Below are 15191 nucleotides of genomic sequence, written 5' to 3'. Positions count from 1 at the left end.
CTTTTCGGCTTACAGTTAACCTGCCGTTGAACTTGACAGTTTCAACTGGCACAAGCCCATCACGACATTCTAGAACTTTCCCCTCTAAATGTTTACAGAGAGAAATTATGGGAGTTAACCGGAGTGATGACTGATATCATTTTCACTGTGCCGAAGATATGCTTCGCTCCTGCTTTAAGTGGCCTTGACTGACAAGTGATTTTAGTCGAGGGAGGGAAATGAGTTTTGACGGTTTGATGCAGCAGAAGAATGCACGCCTTGTCATATTCATTACATATATTACTTAGTTTAAAAAATTAATGCATAATTTGAAAAGACAAGGGTGTTGTTTGCTGTGCTGGGTGCGGCTTTAATCCCCAAACTCAGAATATGAACATTTTTTTGTCCGGCTTGAACTCTTTAATGGAGAATTCCTCAAGCGACAATAAAATTATATGCTGTTTTCCTCCCAAAGTCAATAACCTCCTTGTGATGCAATCCGATGCATCTTTACACAGAAGTAAGTCCTACTGTGTTCAGTGAATCTTGCTCCTTAACAAGCGTTTTGGGGTTGCCGCCTTTAAAGCTTTATATGTCCTAAAAAATAAACGTCCTCCCATGCGATAAATGGAGTGAAAAATGTTATAAAACAGCCTGATCTGGATTCTTTAGACTTCTGGTGTATTTAGATTTCTTCCATCCTCACCCATTTATTACTGAAACACGCCACATGGCAGTCTGCGCAATTTTGGAATAATATTTGAAAACGTCCTCCCTAATCACCGCTCTTAAAATAAACTTTGACTTCTTTAAAATTCTCATATTAGCAGTTCTTCCTGGCTCAGATGGCAAAGACTTCAGGTTTTCTTAAGATGGCTGCAGATTATGATGTATGGTTCTTCCGGTGAAACTGCTGCTGTGAATGTGAATGAGAATATATAGCCATTCCAAATTGGCTTTTTAGATGGCCATTAGCACCGCATAAGTAAAAGCCTTTTTTTTTCTTTCCCAGATAGCATTTATTCTTCACAGTTCTCCTTCTTCAAATATTTGATGGCAGTGCCATTCGCCAAGCCCTGAATAACAACAAGCATTTTATTGAAGTAGAGATTACTGAATAAGGCAATGTTGAAGTGTCTTTCTTGCCATGAGTGTCTCAGTTCTTTCCCCCCTCAGAAAAGTACCTGAATTTTCAGTCATTTTAAGTCAGTTTCTCATTTTGGCATTTGTAACCGTTCTGCACTTGCAGAAGTTTCTTTTTTAATTCGAGTTTAATTTAATCTAAACAGAAAGACAAGGGAGAATGCATGGATCTTGGATTCTTCTTTCCTATCAGCAATCCTAGAAAAGTTGACAGAAAGGACCACCATCATCCCAGTCAGAAATCTGAGCTTCCATTATTTATTATTATTAATGTTATTTACAAAAGTTGGATTTCTGAAACTGGGAACTACTTAGGAAGAAAAATAACTATATGTAAATCCCATTCAGGTAAGGTCCAGCCACCCTCAGTTCTGAATCGATGTTTTTAAATGTGCTTGAAATGCTTTAAGAAAATGTGCCACTTTCTGGGTCAGCTGTTTTGGACAGAAGCAGCCTTTTTTCTCCAGCAGAACAGAGCCAGGGAATTTGCATTTCCCTAATGCATTTGCAAAAAAATTCCTCATCTATATTTCGTCAAATTATATTCACTTGTCCTAAGCAAGTGTGGGATAAGAAAGGTCATCTTCCTCCGCAGAGATTGCAGAAAAATTATATGATTGAGCCCAAAGAATTCAAATCAGCTGGAGAAAGCTGTGGAGATAGGAGTCTGAGCAACATTATCCGTGTTTGCTTCTCTCGCACAAGGAGGGCTCTGATTAGTCACATATATCACAGTGAAGCAGAAAGATGACTTTACTGTTCACTCACATTTTTCAGTTATGGAGGACGACAAGTTTTCACATTAGCAAGGCTGAAGGTTTGGAAACTGCAGCTGGCGAAGAACTCAACACCCCAGCTCCTATGTAGGGTAGGCCACTAGGGCAGTACAATACAGTCATACCTTGGTTGTTGAACTTAATCCGTTCCGGGAGTCCGTTCGACTCCCGGAACGGGTCGAAAACCAAGGCGCGGCTTCCGATTGGCTGCAGGAGCTTCTTACACTCAGTCAGAAGCCACGGCGGCTTCCGAAAAACGTTTGCAAACAGGAACACTCACTTCCGGGTTTACAGCACTTGGGAACTGATTTGTTCGGGAGCCAAGCCGTTCAAGTACCAAGGTACCATTGTACTGGTCTTACGTGAACTACGGTGGTTGCCAGTTTATGTCCAGGCACAATTCAAGGTGGCGGTCTTTGAGTTCAGTACTCTAATCATGTGTGTGTGTGTGTGTGTGTGAGAGAGAGAGAGAGAGAGAGAGAGAAGTTATAAATCCTCTTCAGTCAAACTAGGATTATAGGAATGTAGTGTGCATAGGATTACAGTGGTACCTCCGGTTATGAATGGGATACGTTCCGGAGGCCCGGCCGCATCCTGAAAACTTCGTAACCGAAGGCGCCCTTCTACACACACATACACGGTGCAATTGAGTGCTACTGCGCATGCGCGCACAGCGAAACCCAGAAGTATACACTTCCAGGGTTGCCACGTTCGCAACCTGAGGATTACGTTACCCAAAGGTAACGTAAACTGAGAGTCCGCTATATAGCCTAAATGGTGTGATTACCCCCTGCTCCAGATTCCCTCTGTTTGGAATGTAGGGCTAATGCCAGGCAGAGCCTTTTCTGTGATGGCTTCTGAAACTCATCGTTGTTTGGTATTTATGGGGTGATGACAGTCTAACTGTGAGAGGAGCCCTTCTTATTTCTTTCACTTTGATACTGTGACTCTTAGTGACTTTCCACAGTTAGTAAATAGGACTATGATTTTATTTTTCTGTTTTTGTAAATGTTTTTAGAATGTCGGCATAGGCTTTTAAATAATTTTTAAAGAATATTTTTGCACGCACACACCAACAACCACCAAAACAGTGTATTCACACAATGGTAACTGCCTTTTAATTCTGAATAAATTTCTAGAGCTTTTAAATGACATTGTGTGGTGGAGTCCTGGTCAGTAAAATACGTGGGTTTGAATAAAGGCCAAATACTTGCTGCATAAATGAAGTAAATATGCTACAGAATGTAGCATCCAAACCTCTGGCAAGGGTGAAAAGAACGCCATGTGAAATGCTCAGCATATTTTAATGAGCATATAGTTTGGTCCCTTTTAGGTACTATATATATATATATATATATATATATATATATATATATATATATATATATATATATACACACACACACACACACACACACACACACCGGTATACAGTATTTAACCAAAACTTTTGCCAGCTACCTTGTCATTTTGGCAGGCTTATCACTGTGGTCAAAATCACATTAGCGGTGCATGGCTAAAGCACTCCTGTAATAAGCTGGCTCATGAAATCACATTTGGGTTTAAGTAAAACAGTACAGATTCCTTGAAATTCTGTGTTGCTGGATTTGCAGTTTTTGCAAAACCAGGCTACATCATTAAGGATGTGTGATTCTTCCCAGGGGGGGTCTTGAGGTGTTTTCTAAATATGGAAGACTAGAATTGCATCTGTTGTTAACTAAGTGTTTGACTGTTGTTTTGGTGCCTAATGGTCTCCATTTCCAGAATGATTAGGTGGCAAAGACTCCACCACTGGGGTGTAACTGTCTCAGCTTGCCATTCACAAAGGTTCAATTCAGCCTATGTGACTCACTGCCGCTGCAGGAAGTTGCTGTGAACTATTGGGCTAATTGCAGGGTAGGTGACCTCACCTACACAGCATTGTAAGGTTACTTCATTTATTGTCCCAGGTGAAGGAAATTGAGCTGGATGGGTGACTTAACAGAAGCTTTTTGAATAGTTGGGTAACTGTTCTACTTGCAAAGTAGATGATACTGTTGTCTTCTTACTTTGAAGCTAAATAAGATTGTCTTCCATGAATATGGTCTTAACAGGGAGTCCACAGGTGGCTGTGGTGGCCAAGGGACGCGGGTGGTGCTGTGGTCTAAGTCATGAAACCGCTTGGGCTTTCCGATTGCAAGGTCGTCCGTTCGAATCCCCGTAATGGAGTGAGCTCCCGTTGCTGTGTCCCACCTCCTGCCAACCTAGCACTTTGTACATAAGAGCTCTGTAGATCACAGGATCCATTTACAGTATGCATAACTAACAGTAGTCTTTTGCTATGCTTGAAGAAAGCCAGAGCAGAAATTGCATGGGATCTAGCATATACACAACAGGTTTTGAACTAGAGGAACTTCTACAAAAGGCAGAGAAAGCAGAACGCATGTGAGAATTTTATATCCATTTCAAAAAAAAAAGTAGATGCAAAATAGCAGATTTTTTACCTTCCAAAAATGTATGATTGGATAGCAACCCTGCCCCCCCCCACACATCCTATCCCCACAAGGAGTATGGTTTTCTGCAACCATTTTTAGTTTACAGTGTCACATATGTAGACAACTGCGGACAGTACAGTGTTACAAGCAACAACTAAGTGGTAAGTTGCTTTTGTCCTACCAAAAGGACACCTTTTTTGTTCTTAAGCAACTTTAAGGTTTAGGAACACAATTCCCGCCTGTTGTGCCAACCTAGCAGTTTGAAAGCATGCCAGTTCAAGTAGATAAATAGGTACCGCTGCGGCGGGAAGCTAAACGACGTTTCTATGCGCTCTGGTTTCCGTCACAGTGTCCTGTTGCACCAGAAGCGGTTTAGTCATGCCGGCCACATGACACGGAAAGTTGTCTGTGGACAAACGCCGGCTCCCTCAGCCTGAAGCGAGATGAGCGCCACAACCCCATAGTCGCCTTTGACTGGACTTAACCCTCCAGGGGTCCTTTACCGTTGCCTGTGGAGGCCAGTTCTGGATCCGCACATCCTTCCACAGTGGGGACATAGGTTTCCGGGCGGGAGTTGATGATAGTGAGGATTTGCCAAACGTGCCTGTAGACCACCTTTCATTATGCTGTGCAGATCTGGGTGCTGTAAATTTGTAGGATTGAGATGGTGGTGGGAGCTAGAATAATTATCCTGGGGTGTCTTCTTGATAATATTATTTTGTCATAATTTGAATTGTGAAATCTGCCTGCTAGGTCAAGACTTATGCTTGTTTGCAGCACCGGGATTTACTTTGAAGACTGAATGTGCAATGTATGTTTCCCAGGATTTTTCTGCAAACTTTTTAAAGTTTTCATGGCTGTAGCGTGTGATCGAAACGTATTTCAGGGGTTCTACTCCACAAGCTTTCCCTTCCGTTCCAACCACCAGGCTGGTGATGTAAAAGCTGTTAGCATTCAGCATTCACAAGGTGTTTGTGTTAACACAAAATGGATCATGATAGTAGGATTAAGAATAGAATATGCTTTTTCATATAGAGCAGCAGCAGTGTACTAAGGCTATGCACACTTATCTTGAAATAAGCCCCATTGAACTCGGCGTGACTTGCTTTTGAATAGACATGTATAGAATTGCTCTTCCGATGTGCCTTCCGAAGAATTCAGCTTGCATTGTTTTGTTCTGCTTCAGTATACAAAGCTGCAACCTTGTCATTGATGATTACTTTCATTAGCGTTTAGTGTTCATCACCTTGTACTGGAAACCTTCATAAACCAGAAATGTGGTGACATAGATAGCCTTGGAAATTGAGTTCAACAGCTGCATATGACCCCTGTAATTTGAGCCAATATATTTCATTAACATATCATTATTAGGAAGCGTTATAGAGTGGTTTTTAGCGGATTGATTATTTTGTTTAATTCCTGCACTACCCTCCTGCAAACAAGCGTGCGGGAGAAGTTCTTGGTGCTCGCTTATATAATTGCTACTTAACAACCTTGGGTAGGCTAATGGAGTTCAAAATAGCCAGGACTCAGCGATCTGTGAGTGACTTCACATAGCAAATGATGGAGTATAATTTGGGGGGACGGGGACATTGAGATTTGCTACCTCCCAAAGTTAAGTTTCTGCTCCATGATTACACACCGAAACTAGCAACCGCAGAATATTGAATTAACATTGACTTTACCACCCTGATAGTATAATTATTTTCTTCTGTCACTTGAGGATAAACACCCTAGCACTAAGATTGTAGCTTGTTTCTTCCCAAGGAATACAAGGTAAAAAAGAAACAGTCTTCAAATGTTCAGCGAGCACAAAGTTGCTTTCTAGTTGAGGTAGCTGAATTCTCAGTTTAGGCAATTTCTGCCATTACATTTCATAGTGGTATAGCAGCTGGGTTTTTTTTTATTTAATTTATTTGTGAAAGATCTGGAATGTATTCTCGGCATTTTCATTTGTGGCATGTGTGTACAAACATGGTGCCCATGGTTTGGGAAACATATACTAACTTTCCCAATGCCCTTTTAAAACATAGGTTGTTTTTTTGGGGTGGGGTGGGGTTATTGTGTTGCTGTTTTTATTTTGATGATCTGTTTTGTGGTTTTATATTTTGATTTTGTTCTGTGAACCGCCCTGACACCTCTGGGTTTGGGGCGATATTAATTCAGTTAATAATAATAATAATAATAATAATAATAATAAATAGTCAAAACAAAATAATTTTTTTTTTCTTCCAGTAACACCTTAGAGACCAACTAAGTTTGTTTTGGTATGAGCTTTCGTGTGCATGCACACTTCTTCAGATACTGAAAGCTCATACCAATAACAAACTTAGTTGGTCTCTAAGGTGCTACTGGAAGGATTTTTTGATTTTTGATTTTATATTTTGCTTTGACTATGGCAGACCAACACGGCTACCTACCTGAAACTGAATATATGCACAGCCTGCTCTCCCCTCTATAGCAGTAGCAGAGCATTACTGTGCAAACTATTGGATGCTGTAAAAATGGCAGAGTATACTAAAGTCTTGGGTGGTAAAAGAACACTTCCCTTTAAGTGTTTAATTAATAATTAATAGCTTTCTCCACTACCCTCCGATGGGTGTGAGCTTTCAGTTTGTGAGATACAGTGGTGCCTCGCAAGACGAAACTAATTCGTTCCGCCAGTGTTGTCGTATAGCGGAAATTTCGTCTTGCGAAGCACGGTCGGAGGAAGCGCGGTTTTACGAAAGGGGGGGGAAATGCCGCAAAACGTTTTCATTTTGCAAAACCTTTTGCGAGTCGCTGCCATAGGAAAATTTGTCTTGCGAGTCACCCTTTCGTTAGCGAATGCCTTTCGTCTAGCAAGGTATTCGTCTTGCGAGGTACCACTGTATAGAAGACAAGAGACAATGGTATTGAATCACTGCCCATTTCAGCAATCATTAACAGCAGGCACGGTTTTAGCACAACAGCCAGGTTCACCAAAATGCTCATGCAGGATTGTAAATTCACCTCTAATATAATATATTATTTATTTATTTATTTATACATACATACACACACACACACACACACACACACATACCCTGCCCATCTTGGCTGGGTTTCCCCAGCCACTCTGGGCGGCTTCCAACGAAATATTAAAACAACTATAATTCACTCTCCCATACTCCCACAAGATTAGAATTTCAGAATACTAGGCATTAAACACCCACACCCACACAAGCTTCAGACGGGCTATTTGTATGGGCATGCTCATGACCCACGGCACTTATTGGCTGGAGGAATATGATGGGAATAAGGATGGGACTACAACCACAGCACCTTTCCTAATTCAGGCACACCCCACCCTCCCTGTAGAAAGAAAACTTCACACTCACTCTCTAATAACAGCAGCATGGGACCAAAGGTGCAGACAATCACCTGCAAATTGGCTCTTGGAAACTTTTTACCAAACCGCAACTGTACCGCTATAAGTGATAAGTGCGGAAAGAGGCCTTTGGTTTAGTCAGCGTCACTTCAGCTGTGCCACACGATGACAGTTGCATAGCTACTCAATTACAGAGCAAGAAATGATGGATTTAACATAGATTTCCCCCACAGTTTCTGACATGTGTCCCCCCCCCCCGTATGAGACATATCAATGGCAAAGTTAGGTTAAGTACAAAATAAAATTTATTTAGAAAGCGACGCTTTTGAACAGGAACCGTTATCTCAATTCTGTTTCTATTGGCACAGTCTTTCGCTTTTCATAGAATCATAGAGTTGGAAGGGACCGGGAGGGTCCAACCCCCTCCCCCAATGCAGGAAACTTTTTTTGCCCAATGTGGGGTTTGAACCCATGACCCTAAGATTAAGAAGCTCATGCTCTACCAACTGAGCTATGTGGAACCCTTTGTGCATATAATTATACCCCCCCCCCCATGAAGGGATTCCTCACTGGCTTGAATTCCTTCCATAGTTTTCCCCACCTGTCCCTGTGCCAAACTTGCAGAGCACCATGCCCAGCCATTTCCAGTAATGGGAGGTATTGGTCCTCACTTATATTTATCTAGTGCAGGCACCCCCAAGCTCGGCCCTCCAAATGTTCTGGGACTACAACTCCCATCATCCCTGACCACTGGTCCTGTTAACTAGGGATGATGGGAGTTGTAGTCCCAAAACATCTGGAGGGCTGAGTTTGGGGGTGCCTGATTTATTGTTCTGGTCCTCTCCTTTCTGCACCCACCCCAGTACTGAGGGTGCCCAAACAGAGGTCACATGAATGGTGCACACTGGGAACTTGGAGATGACTAGACCACCAGATGAGGGCAAGCAAAGGGGCTAGTGTTACTGACAGTAATTTATGTCAGGAATTATTCATATGGGCTAGTGGGGAGGAAGCGAAGCCTGTAAGATGCTGTGGACATCTATTGTTGTTGTTGTTCAGTCAATTAGTCGTGTCCGACTCTTCGTGACCCCATGGACCAAAGCACACCAGACACTCCTGTCTTCCACTGCCTCCTGCAGTTTGGTCAGACTCATGTTGGTAGCTTTGAGAACACTGTCCAACCATCTTGTCCTCTGTCGTCCCCTTCTCCTTGTGCCCTCCATCTTTCCCAACATCAGGGTCTTTTCCAGGGAGTCTTCTCTTCTCATGAGGTGGCCAAAGTATTGGAGCCTCAGCTTCAGGATCTGTCCTTCCAGTGAGCACTCAGGGCTGATTTCCTTCAGAATGGATAGGTTTGATCTTGCAGTCCATGGGACTCTCAAGAGTCTCCTCCAGCACCATAATTCAAAAGCATAAATTCTTCAGCGATCAGCCTTCTTTATGGTCCAGCTCTCACTTCCATACATTACTACTGGAGAAAACATAGCTATAACTATACGGACCTTTGTTGGCAAGGTGATGTCTCTACTTTTTAAGATGCTGTCTAGGTTTGTCATTGCTTTTCTCCCAAGAAGCAGGAGTCTTTTAATTTCGTGGAAATCTATACCTCCCACCAAACTCAGCCAGCTTGGCCAATAGTCAGGGATGATGGGAGATGAGATCCAGTTTTTTTTTTTTTTTATAAGAATTTATTGACATTTTTACTTATAACAACATACAACCTTAACCACACCTACATTTATACACATACAAAACAAATACAATTACACATCTAATACAAAAATTGCCATGATTTTTCTTCTTAATTAAACATCTCAAAAAAAAAAAAAAATTCCTTTTTCCAATCTTGACAGTTGACTTCCCCTGCCTTTTCACCTTCGAGTTTATATCCATAATCTACTTTTTAACCTCTTCATTTAAAAAATTAAACTTAATTATATATATAAAGTAAAACATTCATCTTGATCTTCATCTTAATCTTAATCGTCTTAATCTATAAACTTAAACCACTTAAATTGACTTTATTTATACTACATCCTCATCAATCCTCACAAATCGTCCTCATCAAATCTATCTCTTCTATCCTTTGAACTGCTGCTAATAACATAAAAACTTGAAATATCTCTTTTCATGTTCAAACAAATAATAAAACAAACTATTGTTGACAGTGTTCACCCTCCAATTTCAAAATACCATAACAGATTGCTTTAGATTTTACTTAATACTTCACCCCACACCCCCTCTGTCCATTCTTCTTCTCCTGATGGCATCAGCACTGAACTTCCATGCAACTTCCCTCTCCCAACGTCCACAGATCCAGGCACAGTCCAAAGCTCTCCTTGCCACGAGCTCCGAGGTATCCAACTCTCCCTCTCTCAGCTTCTCCGGTTCTTTGTAGCATTCCTTTTCTTCTTGTAAATACCTTAATTCTCTGTCCCTGGCCCCCGAGCTCACACCTCGGGGACTGGATATAGCAAATCTTGACATCGCCTTGGGACTGCCACCCCCAACAAGCGAATTTCTTCTCCGAAGTAGCTCATTCGTTTCTTCCCATCTTTCCATCCATCCTCTCAGCTCTTTGACAAGATTTTCTTCCAAAGTGTCAAAAGTTTTGTTAGCCTCCTCTGTGGGCAGTTGGTTCCATTTCAGACCCCCACACAAGACTTTAACTTTTCTGTAAATTAGTTCCACCTTCAAGGCAGTGAGCCTTTGTTCATCTGTTAGTCCAGAGTTCAATACCAGTTCAAGGACGAAACTCAGCATACTGGCAGAGGAGGAGGAAGTGGGTATCATATTTCTTCTCCTGTCTCTTTGTTCGTCGCCATTTTCCTAAGCTGGAGCGCAAACACCGCAACTTTAAATAGAGATATTTTCCGCTAGTTAGCTTCCCAAGAAAAAAGTTTGCCAGTCTCATATATCGATTTTAGATACTTTATAACCAGTTCTGTGGCAGCAATCCCTCAAATTGGTTAATTTCTTAGGCTCGAAGGGAGGGAGGCAGGCTGCCTTTCTCCTTCCCCCCGGATCGTTCCAAAAACACGATTTCTGCCAAGATTATTTACTCACGACCACCGGGTTCCTTTAGCTCCATTCTTCACAGGTAGAACTTAGACGCTCACCGCGGGCTTTGCCGCCGCATTTGCATCCCGGTTGGGGCATATCCCCGTAAGCCCGGCTCCGTTGTCCCTTCACCCCCACTCCCCCTTTACAGGGGGGCAGGGGAAGGGTTCGGAGCCTCCGCGGGCGCAGCCGGGGAGCCCAGGGTGCGGGACGCTCTTCCCGCACCCCAACCGGAGCCGCGCGCTGCGGTAGCGCGGCTCCTAACCCCCGGGATGGACAAGGCGCTTCAGACCCGAAGCAGCCTTCGACCACCCGGCGATGGCGTCGCCGCCGGAAGTCGGGAGATGAGATCCAGTTTTATCTGGCAAGCACAACGTTGGCTAACACTGTTACGAGGATTTCCCTCGCCACAAGCAGTCATATGCATGGGAGGCTTCTGGTTGTATTTTAATATTAGTTACCAACTAAAAAGAGATGCTATCTTATGGGCGAACCCTATAAATTTGGGAAGATTTGTATAGTCAAAGGATTATTGCGAACAAACAGATAAATCTGGCATTACTTGTACCCCAAAAGGATGTGGAAGTGATTGGGGGGGTTAGGAAATTGCAGCCCTGTAATTTGAAATACTTATATTGTTTTATACATTTCCTAGACATTTATAAGCTGATTTTCACTAAAGGCCCCAAAGTGATTTTCATCAATAGTGAAAAGTATGCTGCGAGTCAATTGAAATGAATTCCAGACATGACAATACAAGTACCGTATTGGCCCGAATATAAGCTGCACCCACAAATAAGACACACCTTTAAAATTCGGGGGGGGGGGAGAGAGAATACCCGAATATAAGCCACTCCCTTAAAATTCCTCAGGCACTCACACCCATTCCGTTTTACCCTATGTCTGTTTCAGCAGTGGTGTCGTAAAAGCCATTTTTTGTAAGGTCGCAAATTTAAGCCGCACTTCAACTTTTCATGGTCGGAATTTGGAAAAAAAATGTGCGGCATATATTCGGGTCAGTACAATACTATAGTTCTAATGCAATGCAGACAATATGACCCTTAGGTTTATTCAAGTCCTGTGAACAGCTAACTAGCATCTTTGATGTTGACGTTTAAAAATGATGCTGGCACCTTGATATTTTTTTTGACCCTAGACTTTCAAACTGGGTCGTTTTTATTGGGTCATTTCAGTTCACTTGCCAATACTGTAAGATGCATGCTTAAGAGACCACTCAGTTTATCATTATTGCAAAGCCGCCTGGTTTTTGTCTGAAAGGGATAGGGTGACATTTCTAATATTTGTGCCGGGGTTTTATTTTCCAGAGGGTTTAATAAGAACTAATCTTGTGTAATTGTTGTGCTTTAAAGGGAGAGGCACAAAAGGCATCGCTGTTGCTAATACACAAGGCAGAGCTGCTGCAGCCTTTTACAACTTCCCATATGTTAATGAAAACATTTTCTGAAAATTGGCAGATCCCCGCATAGGAGCTGATGCCAGCTATTTTCATGGGCCAGTTCGAGGCACAGCAAGAGGGGAGGAATGCCTTGTTGTGGTGGCTGCAACCGTCTGACAGGCTTTCACAATGCCCCTCCTCTTATTAATATTCTTTTTGATGTGAACTTGTAAAACAGAGGATTGGCTGTTAATCTCCAGGATCTCAAGGGCTTTTGGCATTGGCCCATAATTGATGTGTTCACATGGCTGTTGTCTGACTACTAATGATTAGACAGCCGTGTTATCTCCCAGCTAAAATCAGTGTTGCTTATAAATCACACTTGCTAAACGGCACTCTCATTTCTTCAAAGGCTCTGTTCACGTCTACACACTTTGATAAAACTGCCAGCGGCATTTCATGATTTTACAAGAGTTTAGGTTGGGCTTATTTACATTTTGCTGGGCAAAACATCGAAATTTCTATAAAGTGTGGTACCCCTTGATGAGCAGAGCAAGGAATGAATGGAGAATATACACAGAGGGGTGTGTGTTTGTCTGTGTGTGTAATGGTTGATCACACCTAGTACGGCATTCCTTGATTTTTTATTTTAAGCAGGCAGAGTTACAAAAGTGTTGTTACCCCCATACAGTGGTACCTTGGTTCTCGAACTGCTTGGCTCCCAAACAAATCAGCTCACAAATGCCGGAAGTGAGTGCTCCAGTTTGTGAAGGTTTTTCGGAAGCCGAAAGTCTGACGCGGCTTCCGCTTGAGTGCAGGAAGCTCCTGCAGCCAATCGGAGGCCGCGCCTTGGTTTTCGACCCGTTCCGGGAGTCGAACGGACTCCCGGAACGGATTAAGTTCAACAACCAAGGTATGACTGTATTGTACTGCCCTAGTGGCCTACCCTACATAGGAGCTGGGGTGTTGAGTTCTTCGCCAGCTGCAGTTTCCAAACCTTCAGCCTTGCTAATGTGAAAACTTGTCGTCCTCCATAACTGGAAAATGTGAGTGAACAGTAAAGTGGCGTCGAACGGACTCCCGGAATGGATTAAGTTCGAGAACCAAGGTACCACTGTATTTCTAATCATCGTGAATAGTCAAAAGGAGAGCAAAACGGAATTGTGATTCTGTGAGTTACGTAAGTGAACCGTGACTTGGATTGCTCAGTTGGTTGGAACATGGTGCTGACAATGTTGAAGGTTCGACTGGATAGCTCGGTCAGTAGACCACGAGACTCTTAACCTCAGGGTTGTGGGTTCAAGCCCCACATTGGGCAAAAGATTCCTGCATTGCAGTGGGTTGGGCTAGATGACCCTCATGGTCCCTTCCGACTCTACAGTTCCATGATTCTATGGGACAGCTGCACATTCCTGCATTGCAGGAGGTTGGACTAGAAGATGATAGTCAGGGTCCCTTCCAGCTCTATGATTCTATGATTCCACTTACCTCCTTTGAGGCATCGCACCACATTTAAGCTGCTGAAGACTTTCCTCTTTCAACAAGCTTTATAAGTTGAGCCTATAAGTTGACCCAGTATGAATCTGTATTGGAATTGTGTTAAAGATATTTTATTACTTGTTGTTTGCTTCCATGGGCTCTTTCGGGAGGAAGCGCAGGATATGTGGATGTATACATTCTATATGCACATTTACCTGGTAGTAAGTCTCGTTGAACTCAATGGGCAAGGGAAGACAATGGTATCTGTGATCACAGCTGCATTCCTGGACCTTTGGATCAGTTCATTTCCAATTTTGTGTATTTGTATTTCTATACGTACTGTTTTTCATCTACAGGAAGAAGTATCAAAGTGGCTCACAAAGTAATGAAACAAAACTATAGTCAATAAAAATAATCACCCAGGGCAGCAGTCAACGAAGTTTTACTCAGAGTAAACTCACTGAAAATAACGTACATGGCTAAGTTAGGTTCATCATTGTCAATAGGTCTACTCTGACTTAGTTTAATACTACATCCTCCAAATTTGTAAAATCATCAGGATAGCAGATATTAGGAGAAAGTATGGGTCAACGGGTATGTCTTCAGGGGGTGGTGAAAACATCCCACCATTGAGGCATACCTGATCCCATTGGGGAGATTTATTTTATTTATGTATTTATGAAATTTCTGTGCCACCCTTAATCCAAACATTACAGCGTGGTTTACAATATAAAAACAGAAAAATATATATCATAGTAGCAAACAAAAACAACAACCCTCTGATACAGAATTTAAAGGCTGTAGATTGTTTGTTATTTTGCAAAGGATGCATTATATTTGAGAGGTTTATATTCACAGAAAAGGTGTAATTGAACTTATGCTATATGCACACATTTTATTTGGCAACAGCGTGCTTGTTTTTTTCCCTCTGTAGTCCACACAAAACCTAGATTCCTTGCACAATTTTTGCTCCTCAAACGCAAACTAAAAAATCTGTGTTACCTCATGATGTCTCCATTTGAAAGCAGATGTAGGCAGTCCTGGAAATGGGGCGGGCTGCCCAATTATTATGTAGGATGAGCATTTACCAAGATTGCAACCAGCACTTTTTTCATTCACGTGGGGCAAGTGCAAGGAGGGAAAGGCATGGATAACCTATTTAAGGGGAGGGTTTTCAATCATCATCATCATCTGCCATTTATACCCTGCCCATTTGGCCGGGCCTCTCCAGCCACTGTGGGCAGCTCCCAACAGAATATTAAAAATACATTAAAGCGCCAGTCATCAAAAACTTCCCTAAACAGGGCTGCCTTCAGATGTCTTCTAAAAGTCAGATAGTTGTTTATTTCCTTGACATCTTGATGGGAGGGCGTTCCACAGGGCGGGCGCCACCACCGAGAAGGCCCTCTCCCTGGTTCCCTGTAATCTCACTTCTCACAGGGAGGGAACCTCCAGAAGGCCCTTTGAGCTGGGGGTGGAGATGCTCCTTCAGGTATACAGGGCTGAGGCCATTTAGGACTTTAAAAGGTCAGTAC

The 15191-nt window shown here is 42.5% G+C and overlaps 1 protein-coding gene across 5 annotated transcripts in view; it reads left to right on the top strand.

The window, feature by feature from the left end:
* The window catches only part of ZNF608 (zinc finger protein 608), a 120834-nt gene that overhangs the window by 35431 nt on the left and 70212 nt on the right, over positions 1–15191 (top strand). The gene's annotated exons all lie outside the window — the stretch shown is intronic.

Source organism: Lacerta agilis, chromosome 11 (assembly GCF_009819535.1).
Source record: "Lacerta agilis isolate rLacAgi1 chromosome 11, rLacAgi1.pri, whole genome shotgun sequence".
NCBI lineage: Eukaryota > Metazoa > Chordata > Lepidosauria > Squamata > Lacertidae > Lacerta > Lacerta agilis.
This window is presented reverse-complemented; position numbering and strand designations above follow the sequence as displayed.